Below are 22,105 nucleotides of genomic sequence, written 5' to 3' on the forward strand. Positions count from 1 at the left end.
TTATTAGAATGCTTCCCCAGATGCTAGTAAATGAAAATCCAACTCAAAGCTGATTTAATAATCATGTAAATTATTGATTCACACAATTGAATAGAGGGGCATCCAGCGACTCAATAATGTCACTGAGGCCCAACTTTCTCCAGTCCCTCTCTTCTGCACTCTAAGGAGTTGTTTCATCTCTCATGATCCCAAGATGGCTGCCAACAGTCCAAAGATGGCTGCCAACAGTCCAAAGATGGCTGCCAACAGTTCCTGGGACTACAAGTTTCCTCATTCATATCCTGTAGGAAGTAGAGAGCATCTTTGTTTCAACATCTCAGGGAAAGACATGAACTTCACTCTGGTTGGACTGGCTTGGGTCACATGTCCTTGAAGCAAATTCCTTGGCCAAGGTGATGAGATATTATGGCTGGCTGAAGCCAGTGAGGACCCAGCAAGGGAACTGAGAGTAAGGCAGCCCTTAACCACCTTGCTGAGAATTGATGGAAGGGGGCCGGTGGGAGATATTCCCTAAAAGAAGTTTGGGCGACTTTTCCTAGAGGGCGGAGGGGGTAAGTTCTGGGTGGCAAATGCCAGTTGTTCCATACAGAAAATCACCAAAAAATGAATCGTGTTTATATATCTGGGCTTGGGACAAGGGAATTACTGGTGATTTTTACTTAATTTTTTATACTTTGTATATGTCTGAGTTTTTTACAATGAGAATGTATTATTTGCGAGAATCTACAAGACAATAATGTTATTTCCACTTTTTAAATCTAGCAAAAGGAATAAAATGCACTAAATGGATGAGGACGTTTTTCCCCTTGCCCCTCCCAACCCCGCCCGGCTGTACGCAATAACTCTTCAGTTTAAACTTGCCTCTCCTTCCCTAAAGCATGGTCCTTGCAACAAAACCTGCTATTCTGGCTTTTTCCCTAAGTAAAAAGGACGGCCTTGTTACGAGCAGGCTCAAGGGCCCTCAGTATTCATAGAATCCACCTCCTACCTGCCCTGCTTCACTTAACAATTTAGCAGCTCCTGCCAACTTGTTCTTCTCCCTCTTCAAATGTGCTATTCTGGGCCACTGTAATTATTCAGCCAGTCCAGAGTTCTCTTCCATGACAGCTGAGATACCTCAAACTAAGAATAGGACTCTGGCTGATGAAGGAAGAAGGCAGTGACAGGGTCAGGGGGTGCTGTGCTCTCTCTTCAAGCTTTCTTAGAAGACCTAGAATATTCAGTTGTGCTTTTTGGACCTAGGTTTGCCTTTGGTCTGTGGTTTTGCTGATTCATTTATTTTTGTGAAATCTTGTCAGCCACATAATTACACAAATAATATGAGTTGGAGAGGCTCCTCAAGGGTCCCAGGGGTTGCTTCTTCTCCAGCTGGGAGCCCTGTGTCTGAGTTTGCCGGACTATTTTCTATCATACATTTGGGGACTCTTTCCTCAGAGACATTTTGGTTTGAGGCCAAAAGGATATTTTTGCATTTTCTGAGAGCTTCTGAGTGAAACTGATTAAACCTTCTGTCCTCTTTGTGCAGCAGGCACTGGTGTAAAGTGGGAAAGGATTGTGAAGTTAGAAGGGAGGGGGTTCTTCTCACTACCTTGCTCTGTCACTTAGAGAGTTCCTCATCTATATAAAATGGGGGTTATTAAAACCACTTCATGGTGTTGTTGTGACCATTAAATGAATGTTTAGAAAGTGCATAGCACAGTAAGTGCTCAACAAATAGCCAGTGTTATCCTAGAGTGGAGGAAGAAATTCCATACGCTTCCTAGGAAGTCCCATAGAATCAGGCTCCTGGGACCCAAGATAAATCAAAAAACCAAACTCACTGCTTGTTGAGTCAATTTCTCCTCATGGTAACCCTACGTGTTACAGAGTAGAACTTCCCCATAGGGTTTTCTTGACTACAATCTTTACAGAAGCAGATTGCCCGGACTTTCTTCCCCAGTGCCACTGGGTGGGTTCGAAAAGCCAACCTTTATGTTATAGCTGTCTTAGGCTGGATTCTCTAGAGAAGCAAAACCAGTGAAATGTGTGTGCGTATGTGGTTAAGAGTTTGGCTGCTAACCCAAAGTTTGGTAGTTCAAATCTACCGGGTGCTTCTTGGAAATCCTACGGAGCAGTTCAATTCTGTCCTATAGGGTCACTAAGAGTCAAAATCGACTCAATGGCAACAGGCAGGTATGTCTGTATGTACTTAGAGAGAGAGAGAGAGTTATATCAAGGAAATGGCTCACGTGGTTTTGTTGTTAAGTGCCATCAAGTCGGTTCTGAGTCGTAGCAACTCTAGGTACCACAAAATTAAACACTGCCTGGTCCTGTCCCATGCTTACAATTGTTGTTATCCTTGAGCCCATTATTGCAATCTTTTTCTCTGACCAAGCATAGATGTCCTTCTCCAGGGACTGATCCCTCCTGATAACATGAGACATAGTATTGCCATTCTTGCCTCTAAGGAGCATTCTGGCTGTACTTCTTCCAAGACAGATTTGTTCATTCTTTTGGAAGTCCATGGTATATTCAATATTCTTTGCCAACATCACAATTCAAGGGCATCAATTCTTCTTCGGTCTTCCTTATTCATTGTCCAGCTTTCACATGCATACAATGCAATTGAAAATACCATGGCTTGGGTCAGGTGCATCTTAGTCTTCAAGGTGACATCTTTGCTTCTCAACACTTTAAAGAGGTCTTTTGTGGGAGATTTACTCAGTGCAAAATGGCTTTTGATTTCTTGACTGCTGCTTTCATGGGTGTTGATTGTGGATCCAAGTAAAATGAAATCATTGACAACTTCAATCTTTTCCCCATTTGTAGAGCCTGGAAATTCCCAAGTCTGTGGCCCAAGTCCCATGAACTGGAGGTCAGATGATGATGAGCCAAATGGAGGATCCAGAGCAGAGTGAAAGCCTTTGAGCTTTGTCAGAAAGTCCACATATGTTGAATGCAGGCCACACCCACAAGGAAACTCCCTTTCAACTGATTGGCTGCTCATAGCAGATCTCATCATGGAGGTGATTACATTATATCAGGTCTCATCTTGGAGATAATTATACCATTACATAACAGCCAAACTACATCATAACTGCCAAACCACTGAGAATCATGGCCCAGCTGAGTTGACACACAACCTTAACCATCACAGCAACTAACCCAAACCAAGTCCACTGCCTCCAGTTGATTTCAACTCATAGTGACCCTATAGGACAGAGTAGAAATTACCCATAGGATTTCCAAGGCTGTGAATCTTTACAGAAGCAGACTGCCACATCTTTCTCCCACGGAGCTGCTGGAGGGTTTGAATTGCAGATCTTTTTGATTGGCAACTGAGCACTTTAACCACTGAACCACAAGGGCTCCTTTGAGCTACCCAGGAACCTAGTACCTAGGGTAGCAACCTTGAAAATGTGCCGTCCTGTTGGCTTTTCCTGCTGTCCTGGTGTCTCTCTCCCCTTTCCCTCACCCTGGCTTCCTGGGATCACCTCCCTCATAGACTTAAAAAAAAAAAAAAAAAAAGTTGCCATAGGGTCAATTCCAATTCATGGTGACCCCATATGTGTCAAAGTAAAACTGTGTTCCATAGGATTTTCAGTGGTTGGCTTTTTTCAGAAGTAGATGCCAGGCCTTTCTTCTGAGGCACCTCTGGTTGAACTCAAACCACCAACCTTTTGGCTAGCAGCCAAGCATGTAACCACTTGTGCCACCCAGGGGTACCCCACGTAGGCTATTTGCACACAAGTCCTTGTCTCCAGCTCTGCTTGAAGGAACCCAGGGAGAGTTACAAATTAATACAAATAGAGTATTTGAAGTTGTTTATAATTACACTTTTCATAAGACTAAGCATCATTTGATCATATCAAAGATTATGATGACAACAATGTCAATAATGGTTATGAAGATTCGGATTATTTGGGGGGTAGCTGAGGGTGCCACCAGTATTGGGTGTTCAGCTCATTAGAGTCAGCAAATTCTATTTTTAGCAAACTAAGCAACAAGGAGTGGAATGTGGATGCACTGGAAAGAGGCCTTGAAGGAAGCCAGAAAGCTGGAGGTGATAAGGCACAGGAATACGTACTGATTCAAACCCCATTCCCCACATACCTTCCCTTCTTTCTAAAAGAAAAAAAAAAGGCTATTATAAAATGCCAATGCCAAAAATAAGTTTCTAGCAAAACAGCATTAAGGTTAGAAGTGTTTCAACCAGTTGCCATGGAGTTAACCCTGACTCGTGGCGACCTCATGTGTGTCACAGTAGAACTGCTCCACAGGGTTCTCAATGGCTGACTTTTTTTGAAAGTAGATCGCTAGTCCGTTCTTTCCAGGTGCCTCTGGGTGGACTCAAACCTCCAGGCTTTTAGCTAGTAGACAAGTGTCTTAGGCAGGGTTCTCTAGAGGAGCAAAATCAGTGAAGCGTATATAAATATATATATATAGATTTATTTCAAGGAAATAGCTCACACAATTGTGGAGGCTGGCAAGTCCCAAATCCCTGGGTCAGGTGGCAGGCTGGAGGCTTCTCTTAACTCACGTGGCTGCAGGGACTGACAAGCCCAAAATTTACATGTGAAGCTGTAGGCTCCTGGCTCACGAGGTGGCAGGAGCTGACCAGTCCAAAATCTGCAGGTCAGGCAGCAGCTGAAGGCTTCTCACATTCCAAGAACCAGAGGTCAGAGGATGATGAGATGAATGCAGGATCAGAAAAAGAGGGTCAGCTTTACCAGAACATCCATATGTATACATTGGATGCAGGCCACACACCCAAGGAAATTCCCCTTCCAACTGATTGGCTGCTCACATCAGATCACAAAATGGAGGTTGATTACATAACATCTGCCAAACCACTGAGAATCACTGCCTAGCCAAGTTGATACATAACATTAACCATCATATGGAGTGTGTTAACCTTTTGCACCACCCAGGGACTTCTAGAAGTCTTTAGTGTTGGGAAAATTACATTCTGTACGTTATACAGTCAATTCTCAATTATTCTTGTGCTTCTACAAGTCATTTTCCATTTCTTGCTTCCCTCATGGCTGAGCTGGCTGTGACAGCAGAGCCATCCCTGTGGTTATCCACACAGTATTCCTGCATTGCCACTGTGACACAATGAGGGGGAGAGAGATTCCGCAGAAGCTGAGGTAATGCAGGGCCCTTGTAAGGTTCTCGTTACTATGGCTGTCTAACAATCTACCCCAAAACTGAGTGGTGAAATATAGCCGTTTATTACGCTCACAGATTCTGTGGAACAGGATCCAACAGGACAGCTTGTCTGCCTCACCATATCTGGGCCTCAGCTGGAAGACTCAAAGGCTGGAGGCTGGAATCTTCTGAAGGCTCATTCATTCCTATGTTTAGCAGTTGATGCTGACTGTTGGCTGCAGTCTCAGTTCTACATGTGGACTTATCCATGTCGCTTCTTGGTGAGGGTTAATTTCGGCTTCCTTATAGCATGGCGGTTGGGTTCTGAAGGTAAGCGTTCCAAGAGAAAGAACCAGGAAGAAGCTGTATCTACTTCTATGGCCTAGGCTTGGAAGTCATGCATCATTATTTCTGCCACATTCTATTCATTGAGGCAGTCCTAAAGTCCTATCCAGGTTCATGGAGGAGAATGTGGTCACCTGCTAACGGAAAGGCCAGTGGTTGAACATACCCAGAGGCTTCACAGAAGAAGAGACCTGGCAATCTGCTCCCGTAAAGATTACAGCCTAGGAAACCCTATGGGTCGGTTCTACTCTGTCCTATAAGGTCTCTATTAGCTCAACAGCACACAACAAAACAACATACCATGCACACATGTGCTGACAGTGATAGAATCACAGACTTGGGAGTTCAGAAAAGAATTATGAGAAAGGGGTGGGGAAGCCTCATGCTCAGAATATTCCAGGGAGTAGGATTCATACCACCAGTGTTATGGACATGGAAATTTCATCCATTAAACATATGTCAGGTAGCACTGATGAATAACACTAGCCCCTGATGCTTTTTCCTGAAAGTGACTGGTGACGTTTCTGTTTATATCTCACTGTATAAAATGAGTCATATGGCCAAGCCTGAGTTGATGGGGCAGAAAATAACAACTCTCCCCCGGGAAGGGTGTGATGGTTAACTTTGTGTGTCAACTTGGTTAGGCTATGGTTCCCAGTGGTTTGGCCAAACCCTAGTTTAATGACTGTCATGCAGTAGTTAAATGTGATTAAATCAGTTGATCTTGGGGAGAGTAGATTGCTGTTGTTAGGTGCCGTCAAGTCAGTTCCGAGTCATAGCAACCCTATGTACAACAGAAGGAAACACTGGCCAGTTCTGCGCCATCCTCGCAATCGTTTTTATGCTTGAACTCATTGTTGAAGCTGCTGTGTCAATCCATCTTGTTGAGGGTCTTCCTCTTTTTCGCTGACCCTGTACTGTACCAAGCATGATGTCCTTCTCCAGGAACTGGTCCCTTCTAATAATATGTCCAAAGTACACGAGATGAAGTCTCACCATTCTTGCTTCCAAGGAGCATTCTGGCTGTACTTCTTCCAAGACAGATTTGTTCATTCTTTTGGCAGTCCATGGTATATTTGCCAACACCACAATTCAAAGGCATCAATTCTTCTTCTATATTCCTTATTCATTGCCCAGCTTTCATGTGCCTATAAGGTGATTGAAAATACCATGGCTTGGGTCAGGCACACCTTAGTCCTCAAAATGACATCTTTGCTTTTTAACACTTTAACCCAACAACAACAACAAAAAAAAAAAATGAAAAGCTTTTATTGCAGCAGATTTGCCTGATGCAATCTGTCATTTGATTTCTTGACTGCTGCTTCCATGGGTGTTGATCGTGGATCCAGTAAAATGAAATCCTTGACAACTTCAATATTTTCTCCATTTATCGTGATGTTGTTTATTGGTCCAGTTGTGAGGATTTTTGTTTTCTTTTTGTTGAGGCACAATCCATATTGATGGCTGTGGTCTTTGATCTTCATCAGTAAGTGCTTCAAGTCCTCTTCTATTTCAACAAGCAAGGTTGTGTCATCTGCAAATTGAAGGTTGTTAATGAGTCTTTCTCCAATCCTGATGCTGGATTCTTTTTCATATAATATAGCTTCTCAGATTATTTGATCAGCATACAGATTGAATAAGTATGGTGAAAGGATACAACCCTGATACATACCTTTCTTTACTTTAAACTGTGCAATCTCCCCTTGTTCTGTTTGAACAACTGCCTCTTGATTTATATACAGGTTCCTCATGAGCACATTTAAGTCTTCTGGAATTCCCATTCTTTGCAATGTTATCTATCCATAATTTGTTATTTTCCACACAGCTGAATGCCTTTGCATAGTCAATAAAACACAGGTAAACATCTTTCTGGTATTCTCTTCTTTCAGTCAAGATCCATCTGGCATAAGCAATGATATCCCTGGTTGCACGTCTTCTTCTGACTCTGACTTGAATTTCTGGTAGTTTCCTGTTGAGGTACTGGTGCCCCTGCTTTTGAATGACATTCAGCAAAATTTTCCTCATGTGTGACATTAATGATAATTTCTGTCAATAATTTTATCAATAATTTTTGCATTCAGTTGAATCGCCTTTCTGTGGAATGGGCACAAATATGTATCTCTTCAAGTCTGTTGACCAGGTAGCTGTGTTCCAAATGCCTTGGCATAGATGAGTAAGTGCTTCCAGCATTGCACCTGTTTGTTGAAACATCTCAATTGGTATTCTGTCAATTCCTGGAGCCTTGTTTTTTGCCATGCCTTAGTGAAGCCTGGACTTCTAGATTACCCTCCACAACATAATCTACTGTAAGCACTTTCCATAATGCAGTCCAATGTAATGTAATCATTCAGTTGAGGTCATAACAGTGTGGGATGGATCCTAACCTAATCATTTTTGAGTTATAAAAAGACCAGAACACACACACACAGGGAGGGAGAGAGAGAGAAAGAGAAGACGGATGCCATGTGAGATCATCTACAAGCCAAAAAATGCCAAGAGACCAAAGATCACCCAGGGAATTGATATGGCCAAAATCCTGATTTGGACTTTTAGTCTCCAAAACTATGAGAAAATAAATTTCTGTTCTTAAAAACCACCCACTGTGGTATTTGTGTTACAACAGCACTTTGTTAATACATTAGTCTGGAAAAGAAGAAAAAAAAAAAATAAAAGAAACAGGATGTTAAAGAGAAAATAAACATTATAATAGTAGAAACAATTTAAAATGTATCAGTAGTTACAATAAAATTTAAATGCTCTAAATTACCTATTAAAAGACAGAGATAATCAGATTGGATCTTCAAAGCACAATTATGCTTATAACCAAACCCATTGCCATCGAGTTGATTCCAACTCATAGCTACCCTATAGGACAGAGTAGGACTGCCCCATAGAGTTTCCAAGGAGTGCCTGGTGGATTTGAACTGCTGACCTTTTGGTTAGCAGATGTAGCTCTTAACCACTATGCCACCAGGGTTTCCATGCTTACAACAGATACATCTAAAACAAAACCATACAAAAAAGAAAATAGAGAAATAAAGATATAGCAAACAAATACTAATCAAAAGAAACTTCTTTCAAATGGACCAATGACCTAACTATAAGAGCTAAAACTATGACTCTCTTAGAAGAAAACATAGTTTTCATGATCTTGGATTTAGCAATGGATTCCTATGAGTCCATAATGACACCAAAAGCACACGCAACAAAAGAAAAAATAGATAAATTAGACTTCATCAAAATTAAACACTTTTGTGCTTCAGAGGACATTATCAAGAGAGTTAAAAGACAGCCTACGGAATGGGAGAAAGAATTTGAAAGCCATATATCTGATAGGGGTTTAGTATCCAGAATATATAAAGAACTCCTAGAACTCAACAGCAAAATGAGAAACAATCCAATTTTTTTTAATGCTCAAAGGACTTGAATAGACATTTATTCAAAGAAGTTAGGCAAATAGACAACAAGCACATGAAATGATGCCTAATGTAATTAATCATTAAAATTACCAAACCACTTTTCACCAAGCCAACTCACTCATGGTAACTCCACATGTGTCAGAGTAGAACTGTGATCCACAGGGTTTTCAGTGGCTCATTTTTCAGAAGATTGCCAAGTCCTTCATCCAAGGTGCCTCTGGGTAGACCTGAATTTCTAAATTTTTGGTTAGCAGCCCAGCACATTAATATTTAACCATTTACACCAGCCAGGAACTACAGTATATTAGTCATTAGGGAAATGCAAATCAAAACCACAACAAGATACCACTTCACTCCACTAAGTTATTAAAAAAAAAGAAGAAGAAAAATAACATGCTGGCAAGGATATGGAGAAATTGGAACCCTCACCCATTATTGGTGGGAATGTAAAATGGTGCAGCTGCTGTGGAAAACAGCCCAGGGGGTTCTCAAAATTTAAACATAGAATTACCATATAATCTAGCAATCCCACTCCTAGGTTATATACCCAAAAAAGACAGAAAACAGGTACTGCAGTGTGAAGGATCACTTTTGTGTGGCCTTTCCGGCCACGGTCTTGTAGCTCCCACCTAGATGATTGGATGACATGGTGCAGATATGCTAATTGTGGTCCACCAAATGGATTGGTCTGTTTTTGTCATCCCACTGAGCTTGAAAGGAACCATCCCAAAGGTGGGAATGAGAAGATACCACCATCACTAAAGAAGAACTGCCAGGAGCCAGCACATCTTTTGGACCCAAGATCCCCGCACTCAGAAGCTCCTGGAACCAGCAGACAATCAGAGAGAACTGTAACACTGAAGGCAGTGAAAAGCAGTGGCAGAGACACAGCAGAGACCTGGCGGCAGGAGACGGTGTGGTGGGCTTCCTGGTCCACAAAGAGAGAAAGCTGACCAAACTTTCAGAGAAGAGTTAACACCGCTACTACTGAAGGTATTTCAAAGCATAGAAGAGGATGGAATACTACCAAACTCATTCTATGAAGCCACCATATCCCTGATACCAAAACCAGGTAAAGACACCACAAAAAAAGAAAATTATAGACCTATATCCCTCATGAACATAGATGCAAAAATCCTCAACAAAATTCTAGCCAGTAGAATTCAACAACATATCAAAAAAATAATTCACCATGACCAAGTGGGATTCATGCCAGGTATGCAGGGATGGTTCAACATTAGAAAAACAATTAATGTAATCCACCACATAAATAAAACAAAAGACTAGAATCACATGATTTTATCAATTGATACAGAAAAGACATTTGACAAAGTTCAACACTCATTCATGATAAAAACTTTCTGGAAAATAGGAATAGAAGGAAAATTCCTCAACATAATAAAGGGCATTTATACAAAGCCAACAGCCAACAGCCAACATCACCCTCAATGGAGAGAGCCTGAAAGCATTCCCACTGAGATCGGGAACCAGACAAGGATGCCCTTTATCACCGCTCTTATTCAACACTGTGTTGGAAGTCCTAGCCAGAGCAATTAGCCTAGATAAAGAAATAAAGAGCATCCAGATTGGCAAGGAAGAAGTAAAATTATCTCTGTTTGGAGATGACATGATCTTATACACAGAAAACCCTAAGGAATCCTCCAGAAAACTACTGAAACTAATAGAAGAGTTTGGCAGAGTATCGGGATACAAGATAAACATACAAAAATCAGTTTGATTCCTCTACACCAACATAAAGAACATAGAAGAGGAAATCACCAAATCAATGCCATTTACAGTAGCCCCCAAGAAGATAAAACTTAGGAATAAAACTTACCAAAGGTGTAAAAGACTTATACAAAGAAAACTGTGATACACTTCTGCAAGAAACCAAAAGAGACTTACATAAGTGGAAAAACATACCTTGTTCATGGATAGGAAGACTTAACATTGTAAAAACGTCTATTCTACCAAAAGCGATCCATACGTTTAATGCAATTCCAATCCAAATTCCAATGACATTCTTTAATGAGATGGAGAAACAAATCACCAACTTCATATGGAAGGGAAAGAGGCCCCGGATAAATAAGGCATTACTGAAAAAGAAGAACAAAGTGGGAGGCCTTACTTTACCTGATTTTAGAACCTATTATACTGCCACAGTAGTCAAAACAGCCTGGTACTGGTACAACAACAGATATATAGGCCAATGGAACAGAATTTAGAATCCAGACATAAATCCATCCCCATATGAGCAGTTGATATTTGACAAAGGCCCCAAAAGGGTTAAATGGGGCGTAACTGGATATCCATCTGCAAAAAAATCAAACAAGGCCCATACCTCAATCCATGCACAAAAACGAGCTCAAAATGGGTCAAGGACCTAAATATAAAATCTAAAACGATAAAGATCATGGAAGAAAAAATAGGTAAAATGTTAGGAGCCCTAATATATGGCATAAACAGTATACAAAACATTATTAAGAATGCAGAAGAAAAACTAGGTAACTGGGAACTCCTAAAAATCAAACACCTATGCTCATCCAAAGAGTTCACCAAAAGAGTAAAAAGATTACCTACAGACTGGGAAAAAGTTTTTAGCTATGACATTTCCAATCAGAGTCTGATCTCTAAAATTTACATGATACTGCAAAAACTCAACTACAAAAAGACAAATAACCCAATTAAAAAATGGGCAAAAGATATGAACAGACACTTCACTAAAGAAGACATTCAGGCAGCTAACAGATACATGAGGAAATGCTCTCGATCATTAGCCATTAGAGAAATGCAGATCAAAACTACAATGAGATTTCATCTCACTCCAATGAGGCTGGCATTAATCCAAAAAACACAAAATAATAAATGTTGGAGAGTCTGTGGAGAGACTGGAACACTTCTACACTGCTGGTGGGAATGTCAAATGGTACAACCTGATTTGGCGCTTTGGAAATGGATTTGGCGCTTCCTTAAACACCTAGAAATAGAACTACCATACGGTCCAGCAATCCTACTCCTTGGAATACATACTAGAGAAATAAGAGCCTTCACACGAACAGATATATGCACACCCATGTTTATTGCAGCACTGTTTACAATAGCAAAAAGATAGAAGCAACCAAGATGCCCATCAACAGATGAATGGATAAATGAATTATGGTATATTCACACAATGGAATACTATGCATCGATAAAGAACAGTGATGAATCTGTGAAACATTTCATAACATGGAGGAACCTGGAAGGTATTTTGCTGAGTGAAATTAGTCAGTTGCAAAAGGACAAATATTGTATAAGACCACTATTATAAGAACTTGAGAAATAGTTTAAACTGAGAAGAAAACATTCTTTCGTGGTTATGAGACGGGGAGGGAGAGTGGGAAAGAGGTATTCACTAATTAGATAGTAGATAAGAACTACTTTAGGTGAAGGGAAAGACAACACACAGTACAGGGGAGGTCAGCACAACTGGGCTAAACCAAAAGCAACGAAGTTTCCTGAATAAACTGAATGCTTCGAAGGCCAGTGCAGCAGGGGCAGGGGTTTGGGGACCACGGTTTCAGGGGACATCTAAGTCAATTGGCATAATAAAATCTATTAAGAAAACATTCCGCGTCCCACTTTGAAGAGTGGCATCTGGGGTCTTAAATGTTAGCAAGCAGCCATCTAAGATGCATCAATGAGTCTCGACCCGCCTGGACCAGAGGAGAATGAAGAACACTAAGGACATAAGGTAATTATGAGCCCAAGAGACAGAAAGGGCTGCATGAACCAGCGACTACATCATCCTGAGACCAGAAGAACTAGATGGTGCCCGGCTACAAGTGATGACTGCCCTGACAGGGAACACAACAGAGAACCCCTGAGGGAGCAGGAGAACAGTGGGATGCAGACCCCAAATTCTCATAAAAAGACCAGACTTAACGGTCTGACTGAGACTGGAAGGACCCTGGTGGTCATGGTCCCCAGACCGCCTGTTGGCCCAGGACAGGAACCATTCCCTAAGCCAACTCTTCAGACATGGATTGGACTGGACAATTGGTTGGAGAGGGATGCTGGTGAGGAGTGAGCTTCTTGGATCAGGTGGACACTTAAGACCATGTTGGCATCTACGGCCTGGAGGGGAGATGAGAAGGTAGAGGGGGTTAGAAGCTGGCGAAATGGACATGAAAAAAGCGTGGAGGTAGAGAGCGGGCTGTCTCATTAGGGGGAGAGTAATTGGAAGTGTGTAGCAAGGTCTATGTAAGTTTTTGTGTGAGAGACTGACTTGATTTGTAAACTTTCACTTAAAGCACAATAAAAATTATAGGAAAAAAAAAAAAAAAGAGAGTGAGAGAAAGCTGAGTGCCTTTGCGCAGAGGCCTGAGGCCAGGTAGGGTGGTGCTCACAAGCATGGCTGGGAAGAAGCTGTCCTGATGGAAGAACTGTATCCTGAGTGTTCCAGAGCCTGAATTGTAACTGTTACTTCCCTAATAAACTCCATAATCATAAAAAAAAGCTCTTATAAAAATTTAAAAATCAAAAGCGTTAATAAGGATAAAGAGGGACACTCTAACTTACAACTTAACTGCAAAATATGAAACTGACAGAATTATAAGATATGAACAAACTCACCTAGTGAAAGATTTCAATGTAATTCCAATGTACGTATATTAAACAAATAAACATGCAAAAAGAACAATACTAGGCAGTGACTTAAAAGATTTAACAATCATTTTAAGAAACACGTTATTTAGATATTCTTTTGAGATTACATGGCTGCCCACATACTATTTCCAAAGGAAGTATAAACACATTTTCAAGAACTGATAATTGCTCATTTTATTAATCACAATGAAACTAAAAAGATATTTTAAAATCACACATATATTATAAACTTTAAAAATGCTATTTGGGTAACTTTTGAGTTTAAGAGAAAAGCAGTGGGATTTACATAATATTTGGACTTAAGTGTCTTCTAAAGTAGTAAGAAAAAGAAAAAAAAATTGCCTCTAAAGCGGCATATACTGTACAGTCAAATTTATAGTTATTAAAAAAAAAAAAAAGCCAGAGGTTGAAAATAAGTGATTTAAGTACTGAATCCAAAAAGCCAGAAAAAGAACAGAATTAACTTAAAGTAAGCAAATGATAAAGAAAAGAATATAAACTAATAAAATAAAAAGCAAGACTCAATAGAGAGGATCAACGGTACAAAAGCTGGCACTTGGACAAATAATCTGAAACAAAGTGCTAGCCTGACTGACCAAGAAAAATAGAAAAGGCAAAAATATAAACTATTAGGAAAAAAAATTGGAAATAATTACTCACACAATTGAGATTTTAAAGTTTAAAATGAGAATATGCTATAAACAACTTTATGCCAATAAATTTGCAAATTTTGATGTCCAGAGACTGCCAGTTATTCAAATCCATTCTTCTCTTCTTCTACAACAATGGAACCTCTGATATTTAGTTGGTATATGGCTGCCTGGAATAAAGAAGACATTTACTGGCATTTCTGGCAAATATGAGTGACTCTGTGACTGTGTTCTGGTCAATGAAACAGAGCAGATACTGTGTGGCAACTTCTGGGAAAGGCACTAGAAAGTCAACTGGCTCCTGCCCTTTGCTCTCTCTTCATCTTTTCCTTCTGTCTGCTAGATGGAATATGGACATGATCTCTGTCTGAAGCAACTCTGTTGAGTCATGAGGTAGGGTTCATGTGCAGAGGATAGCAGAGCCTCAAGATAAAATAGCTTGTTGAGCCAATGGTATCTTGGGTTTTATGTCACTTATTTTTTATAGCCAAGAGGAGTGTTGGAAATGCAGTATTTCTTAATAGAGTGCTCAGCTATGGATTGCAGGGTTTTTTTTTTTTCCTCAAGCTTCTGACCCCTATTTTGAGAAATTTTTTAGTGTGTGGTAGATCATTCTTTTGCGTGTATCTCTGGTACAAAATGAAACACAGTGTCATCTGATTGCAAGTATCTCCCTTTCTCAGGTCTCATAAAGCACACCTCTGCAATAAAGTAGCTATCTAATCAAGGTCATTTCTACAACAATGAAAATTTGTTTCATTAGTGTCTTCCCCCCCCCCATCGGATCTGTTTCTATGCTGAATTATAGTATGATCTTTTTAAAGATAGTTTAAAGAAGCAATTAATCTTAATACTTGCAGACAACAATGCATGAAACTCCACTGAGGAGATGATAAGGTAAACGGTCATGGCCAAGTTCACTTTTGCACCGGTAACAACAAATATAACTGCTGCCCTGTGAAGGGGGATCAGATAATATCATAGACTGTAAGATGCAGTTCAATTTCAAAGATACTAAAATGTGTCTTAGAATCAATGATATGTATAAGATTTGCTATCTAACAGGAAAAATCCACTTGTCTTGATGGTTGTTTTAAACCACTCCATTTTGGGGGTGGTTTGTTATCCAACAAAAGCTAAGCTACAATCATTAACAAAAGTAACTGGGAGACGCATCTGTTTCTAAAATTATACAAACTGCTCATTACGTAAAAAGTTGGACATCTGTAGAGCATCAGTTCTTGACCCCACATTTTCTGTATATGATTAAAGGAGAAATAATGTCTTAGCCATTGGCTTTATTTAGATATCAGCTTGTTCTTTCTCTAAATAACCGTCTAAGTTGGGAAAATTGCAAGTCACCCAGACTCAGGCCAATGAGGACAAGAGAAGTGAGCACAGATAAGCCACAAATCCACATTTGTGGAGACCTCAGACTGATATTTATGAGCACTTATTTCAATCATTTTAAAATATGTACTTTTAGTGATGACTAATAAACTCTTCCAGAATTCAAAGAGTTCTCCCTGCTGGCAGTCCCATTCCACTCCTGTCCTCTCCCCCAGAGCAATTAAGTGTCTGAATATCATTTGAGCAATCCAATGTCTACATTTTTATAAGAACACCATGTTGCTATTGATAGTTGTTGAAGCTGGGTGATGAGTACATGGGGCTTCAGTGTTCAGTTTACTCTAGTTTATAGCATCTTTAAAAATTTTATAATAATATATATATATTTTTAAAGTTTACCATTTAAAACAAATTCCCGAACAATGATTATGGGTTCTTCAATGACTATTGGTGTTTAATAATCAGGTATTCACAATGTACTTTACTCCCTGAGAAATATCTAGGTCGTTTCTGCTAGACATAGACTCTGAAATATTTATGAATGAAATAGACATGTTGTCTGGGGTTTGGCTTAAAGTACTCCAGTGGTGGAGGGAGTAGAGAGTGTGGATGAAACAAGACCGGCTATGGACTGGTAATGGTTGAAGCTGGATAATGGGCAAATGGGCTAAATTATACTGTTCTCTCTACTCTTGTAGATGTTAGAAATTTTCCATAATAAAAACATTAAAAATACATATAAGTCTAGTTCTTTTTTTTTTTAATTTGTGGTAAATATATGTGTCACAAAAGATTTGCCATTTCGACATCCTTCATGTGCACAGTTCAGTGTCATCGGTATTCATCATGTTGTGCAAACATCACCATTATCCATTTCCGAATTTTTCCATCACCCTGAACAGAAGCTCGGTCTCCCCTGATTTAAGATTATAAGAAATTTGCAAATTTTCCAGGAATCAGACATACTAGAAGAACTGATCCAACTAGTTTTGGTTGTTGGATTGAGCTGGCTAAAGATAAAAGGTCTTTTTAAGTCAAAGATTAATTCTTTGAGGCAAAACACCAGCAGTTTTAGGCTAAATACCAGTAGTTTTAGGCAAAACATCTTGTGATTAGTACTGGGTTGAGAGAAAAGAGAAATACCGCTATTAACACCTAGATATCATTAGTTAAAAGGTCAACCAATCCCAACAGGTTTCTTTGTTTATAAAATAACCTATGTATAATTTTCTTCATGAGGAAGCAATATTGTATCCAATAGTGGGTTTCCTGCTGTCTTTGTCCTGGTAAAGTGGTATAAATTGTATAGTGAATAATCAATTGGTAGACTCAGGTTGATCTCGTTCTTGAGGCTGCCGACTGTGCCCCTTGTTCGAGTGATTTCTGTTGTTTGCTTGTCTCCAAATAAAGGATTTTTCCCTTTCCTCACAAATAACTCAGCTTCCATTTTAATTCTGAAACACCCCTAAGCAATGAACTTCCCTTTCTCCCTCCTGGTTACCTCCTGGTAACCACTAATAAACTTAGGTCTGTATACATTTGCCTACTCTTGATATTTCATATAAGTGGGATCACACAATATTTGTCCTTTGGTGACTAGTTATTTAAAATGATACTTGGGAGAGGGAAGTAGAGAAATAGTGGGAGTATATGTGAAAGTACAGCCAGAATGCTCCTTAGAAGTGAGGATGGCGAGGCTTCGTCTCAGTTACTTTGGACATGTTATCAGGAGGGACCAGTCCCTGGAGAAGGACATTGTCTTAGCTATCTGTTGTTGTGGTGGTTAGGTGCTGTTGATTCTGACTCATAGCAACCCTACGTACCACAGAGCAAAACACTGCCCGGTCCTGTGCCATCCTTACAATCGTTGTTATGCTTGAGTCCATTGTTGCAGCCACTGAGTCAGTCCATTTAGTTGAGGGTCTTTTCTTTTCCGCTGACCTCGTATTTTACCAAGCATGATGTCCTTCTCCAGAGAATGATCCCTCCTGATAACATGTCCAAAGTATATAATACACAGTCTCACCATCCTTGCTTCTAAGGAGCATTCTGGTTGTACTTCTTTCAAGATACATTTGTTCCTTCTTTTGGCAGTCCATGGGTATATTCAATATTCTTCACCAACACCACAATTCAAAGACATCAATTTTGCTTAAGTCTTCCTTATTCATTGTCCAGCTTTCACATGCATATGATATGATTGAAAATACCATGGTTTGGGTCAGGCATCACTTCAAGGTGATATCTTTGCTTTACAACACTTTAAAGAGGTGCTTTGCAGCAGATTTGCCCAGTGCAAAGCATCTTTTGATTTTTTGACTGTTGCTTCCATGGGTGTTGATTGTGGATCCAAGTAAAATAAAATCCTTGACAACTTCAATCTTTTTTCCATTTATCATGATGTTGCTCATTGGTCCAGTTGTGAGAATTTTTGTTTTCTTTATGTTGAGGTGTAATCCATACTGAAGGCTGTGGTCTTTGATCTTCATCAGTTAGTGCTTCAAGTCCTCTTCAGTTTCAGCAAGCAAGGTTGTGTTATCTGTATAATGCAGGTTGTTAATGAGTCTTCCTCCAATCCTGATGTCCCATTCGTCTTCATATAGTCCAGCTTCTTGGATTATTTGTTCAGCATACAGATTAAATAGGTATGGTGAAAGAATACAACCCTGACACACACCTTTTCTGACTTTAAACCACTCAGTATCCCCTTGTTCTGTCCGAACAACTGCCTCTTGGTCTATGTAAAGATTTCTCATGAGAACAATTAAGTGTTCTGAAATTCCCATTCTTTGCAATGTTATCCATAATTTGTTATGATCCATAAAGTCAAATGCCTTTGCATAGTCAATAAAACCGAGGTAAACATCCTTCTGGTATTCTCTGCTTTCAGCCAGGATCCATCTGACATCAGCAATGATATCCCTGGTTCCACGTCCTCTTCTGAAACTGGCCTGAATTTCTGGCAGTTCCCTGTTAATATACTGCTGCAGCCATTTTTGAATGATCTTCAGAAAATTTTGCTAGCATGGGATATTAACGATATTGTTCTATAATTTCCACATTCAGTTGGATCACCTTTCTTGGGAATAGGCATAAGGTCTCTTCCAGTTGATTGGCCAGGTAGCTGTCTTCCATATTTCTTGGCATAGACGAGTGAGCGCTTTCAGTGCTGCATTCATTTGTTGAAACACCTGAATTGATATTCTGTCAATTCCTGGAGCCATGTTTTTTGCCAATGCCTTCAGTGCAGCTTGGACTTCTTCCTTCAGTACCATCGGTTCCTGATCATATTCTACCTCTTGAAATGGCTGAATATCGACTCATTCTTTTTGGTATAATGACTCTGTGTATTCCTTCTATCTTCTTTCGATGCTTCCAGCGTTGTTTAGTATTTTCCCCATAGAATCCTTCACTATTGCAACTCAAGGCTTGAATGTTTTCTTCAGTTTTTTTAGCTTAAACACTGAGCATGTTGTTCCCTTTTGGTTTTCTATCTCCAGCTCTTTGCACATGTCATTACAATACTTTACTATGTTTTCTTGAGCTGCCCTTTGAAATCTTCTGTTCAGCTTTTTACTTCATCATTTCTTTTGTTTTAGCTGCTCAAAGTCCGAGAGCAAGTTTCAGAGTCTCCTCTGACATCCATCTTGGTCTTTTCTTTCTTTCCTGTCTTTTCAATGACCTCTTGCTTTCTTCACGTGTGATGTCCTTGATGTCGTTCCACAACTCGCCTGGTCTTCGGTCATTGGTGTTCAATGCATCAAATCTGTTCTTGAGATGGTCTCTAAATTCAGGTGGAATATACTCAGGGTCATACTTTGGGTCTCATGGACTTGCTCTTATTTTCTTCGGTTTCAACTTGAACTTGCATATGAGTAATTGATGGTCGGTTCCACAGTTGACCCCTGGTCTTGTTCTGACTGATGATATTGAGCTTTCCCATCGTCTCTTTCCACAGATGTAGTCGATTTGATTCCTGTGTATTCCATCTGGTGAGGTCCATGTGTGTAGTCGCCGTTTATGTTGGTGAAAAAAGGTATTTGCAATAAAGAAGTCGTCGGTCATGTGACCTCCAGCATCATTTCTATCACCAAGGTCATATTTTCCAACTACCAATCCTTCTTTGTCTCCAACTTTTGCATTCCAATCACCAGTTCTTGATTGCATGTTTGATCAATTTCAGACTGCATAAATTGGTAAAAATCTTTAATTTCTTTATCTTTCGCCTTAGTGGTTGGTGTGTAAATTTGAATAACAGCCCTATTAACTGGTCTTCCTTGTAGGTATATGGATATTATCCTGTCACTGCCAGCGTTGTACTTCAGAATAGATCTTGAAATGTTCTTTTTGATGATGAATGCAATGTCATTCCTCTTTAATTTGTAATTCCTGGCATAGTAGACCATATGATTGTCTAATTCAAAATGGCCAGTACTAGTCCATTTCCACTCACTAATGATTGGAAAGTGGAATGCATGAAGTATGAATCCAGGAAAACTGGAAATTGTCAAAAATGAAATGGAACACATAAACATCTATATGGGAGGTATGGCCTTATGAAATGTATTTCTTAAATAATAAGACATGAAATTTAAAATTACTCCTTGACCCATGAGCTGCAGAGTGGATGTTGTGTTAACAGGCATGAAAACAACATTAAATTCCCGTACATCTCCATCAGAGCTCTTGGGTGACCAGGTACATTGTCAATGAGCAGTAACATTTTGAAAGGAATCTTTTTTTCTGAGCAGTAGGTCTCAACAGTGGCCTTAAAATATTCAGTAAACCATGTTATAAACAGATGTGTTGTCATCCAGGCTTTGTTGTTCCATATAGAGCACAGGCAGAGTAGATTTAGCATAATTCTCAAGGACCCTAGGGTTTTCAAAATGGTAAATGAGCATTGGCTTCAAGTTAAAGTCACCAGCTGCATTAGCCCCTAACAAGAGAGTCAGCCTGTCCTTTGAAGCTTTGAAGCCAGGCATTGACTTCTCCTCTCTAGCTATGAAAGTCCTAGATGCCATCTTCTTCCAACATAAGGCTGTTTTGTCTACACTGAAAACCCGTTGTTTCGTGTAATCACCTTCATCAGTTATCTCAGCTAGATCTTCTGGATAACTTGCTGCAGCTTCTATATTAAGCACTTGGTGCTTCACCCTGTACTTTTATGTCCTCGAGAAAGCTTCTTTCCTTAAACTTCATAAACCATCCTCAGCTAGCTTCAAACTTTTCTTCTGTAGTTTCCTCACCTCTCTCAGCCTTCGTAGAATCCAAGTGCGTTAGGGCCTTGCTTTGGATTAGGCCTTGGTTTAAGGGAATAAGGTGGCTGGTTTGACCTTCTATCCTGACCACAAGAACTTTCTCCGTATCAGCAATAAGGCTGTTTTGCTTTCTTATCATTCGTGTGTTCACTGGAGCAGCATTTTTAATTTCCTTCAAGAACTTTTCCTTTCCATTCATAACTTGAGTCACCGTTTGGCACAGAGGCCTATCTTTTGGCCTATCTCAGCTTTCAACATGCCTTCCTCCCAAAGTTTAATCATTTTTAGCTTTTGATTTAAAGCGAGGGACATGTGACTCTTGCTTTCACTTGAACACTTAGAAGACATTGCAGGGCTATTAATTGACCTAATTTCAGTATTGTCATTTTTCAGTGAATAAGGAGGTGTGAGGACAGGGGGAGAGGCGGAGGAACAGCCAGTCGGTGGAGCAGTTGGAACATACAACATTTATGGATTAAATTCACTGTCTTATAAGGGAGTGGTTAGTGGCAGCCCAAAACAATGACAATAGTAGCATCAAAGTTTGCTGATCACAGACCACCATAAAAGATATAATAATAATGAAAAAGTTTGAAATATTGTGAGAATTACCAAGATGTGACACAGAGACACGAAGTGAGCACGTGCTGTTGGAAAAATTGTGGTGCTAGACTTGTTCCATGCCGGATTGCCACAAACTGTCAATTTGTAAAAAACGCACATCTGCGAAGCGCAATAAAACGAGGTATGACTATATGTGTGTGTGTGTCTCACTGGTTCTGTTTCTCTAGAGAACCCTAAGACACCTCTTGAACCCAAAGCCTGGGCCCTGTATTTTTTCTGGGTCTGGCAGCTCTTGCTCTGATCTTAATGTCAACTGGGTATTCAAAGACACTGCCCTGAGTATGCTCAGCTTCTGTATCTCTTGACTTGACATAAAGGTTTATGCCAATGTCTACTTTCTGTACTGGGCTCTAAATTGCTTTGCTATCTTCCTGGCAGTGGAAGTGTTGCAAGAAAAACATTCTGATTTGAGACTGTAGCAGATGTGTTTATGGGGGTGAAAAATGGTAGCAATTTTTTCTGCTACCACCTTCACTGATTTAAGCAAGAATGTTTTCATGCAAACTCCAGCACAGGAACTTTTTTTTTTTTTTAATAATTTGGTTTAATCAGTGTTTTAGAGATGATCACTTATTAAAAAAAGCTCAACGTGAGGCCAAAGGTGGGTATTTTGTACTACCCTGCATGCTTTCTCTTTTTATGGGCCTTATCCTGTCCCACGTGGACTCTAAGTGACAGA

The sequence above is a fragment of the Elephas maximus genome, chromosome 9 (assembly GCF_024166365.1).
Source record: "Elephas maximus indicus isolate mEleMax1 chromosome 9, mEleMax1 primary haplotype, whole genome shotgun sequence".
NCBI classification, from domain to species: Eukaryota; Metazoa; Chordata; class Mammalia; order Proboscidea; family Elephantidae; genus Elephas; species Elephas maximus.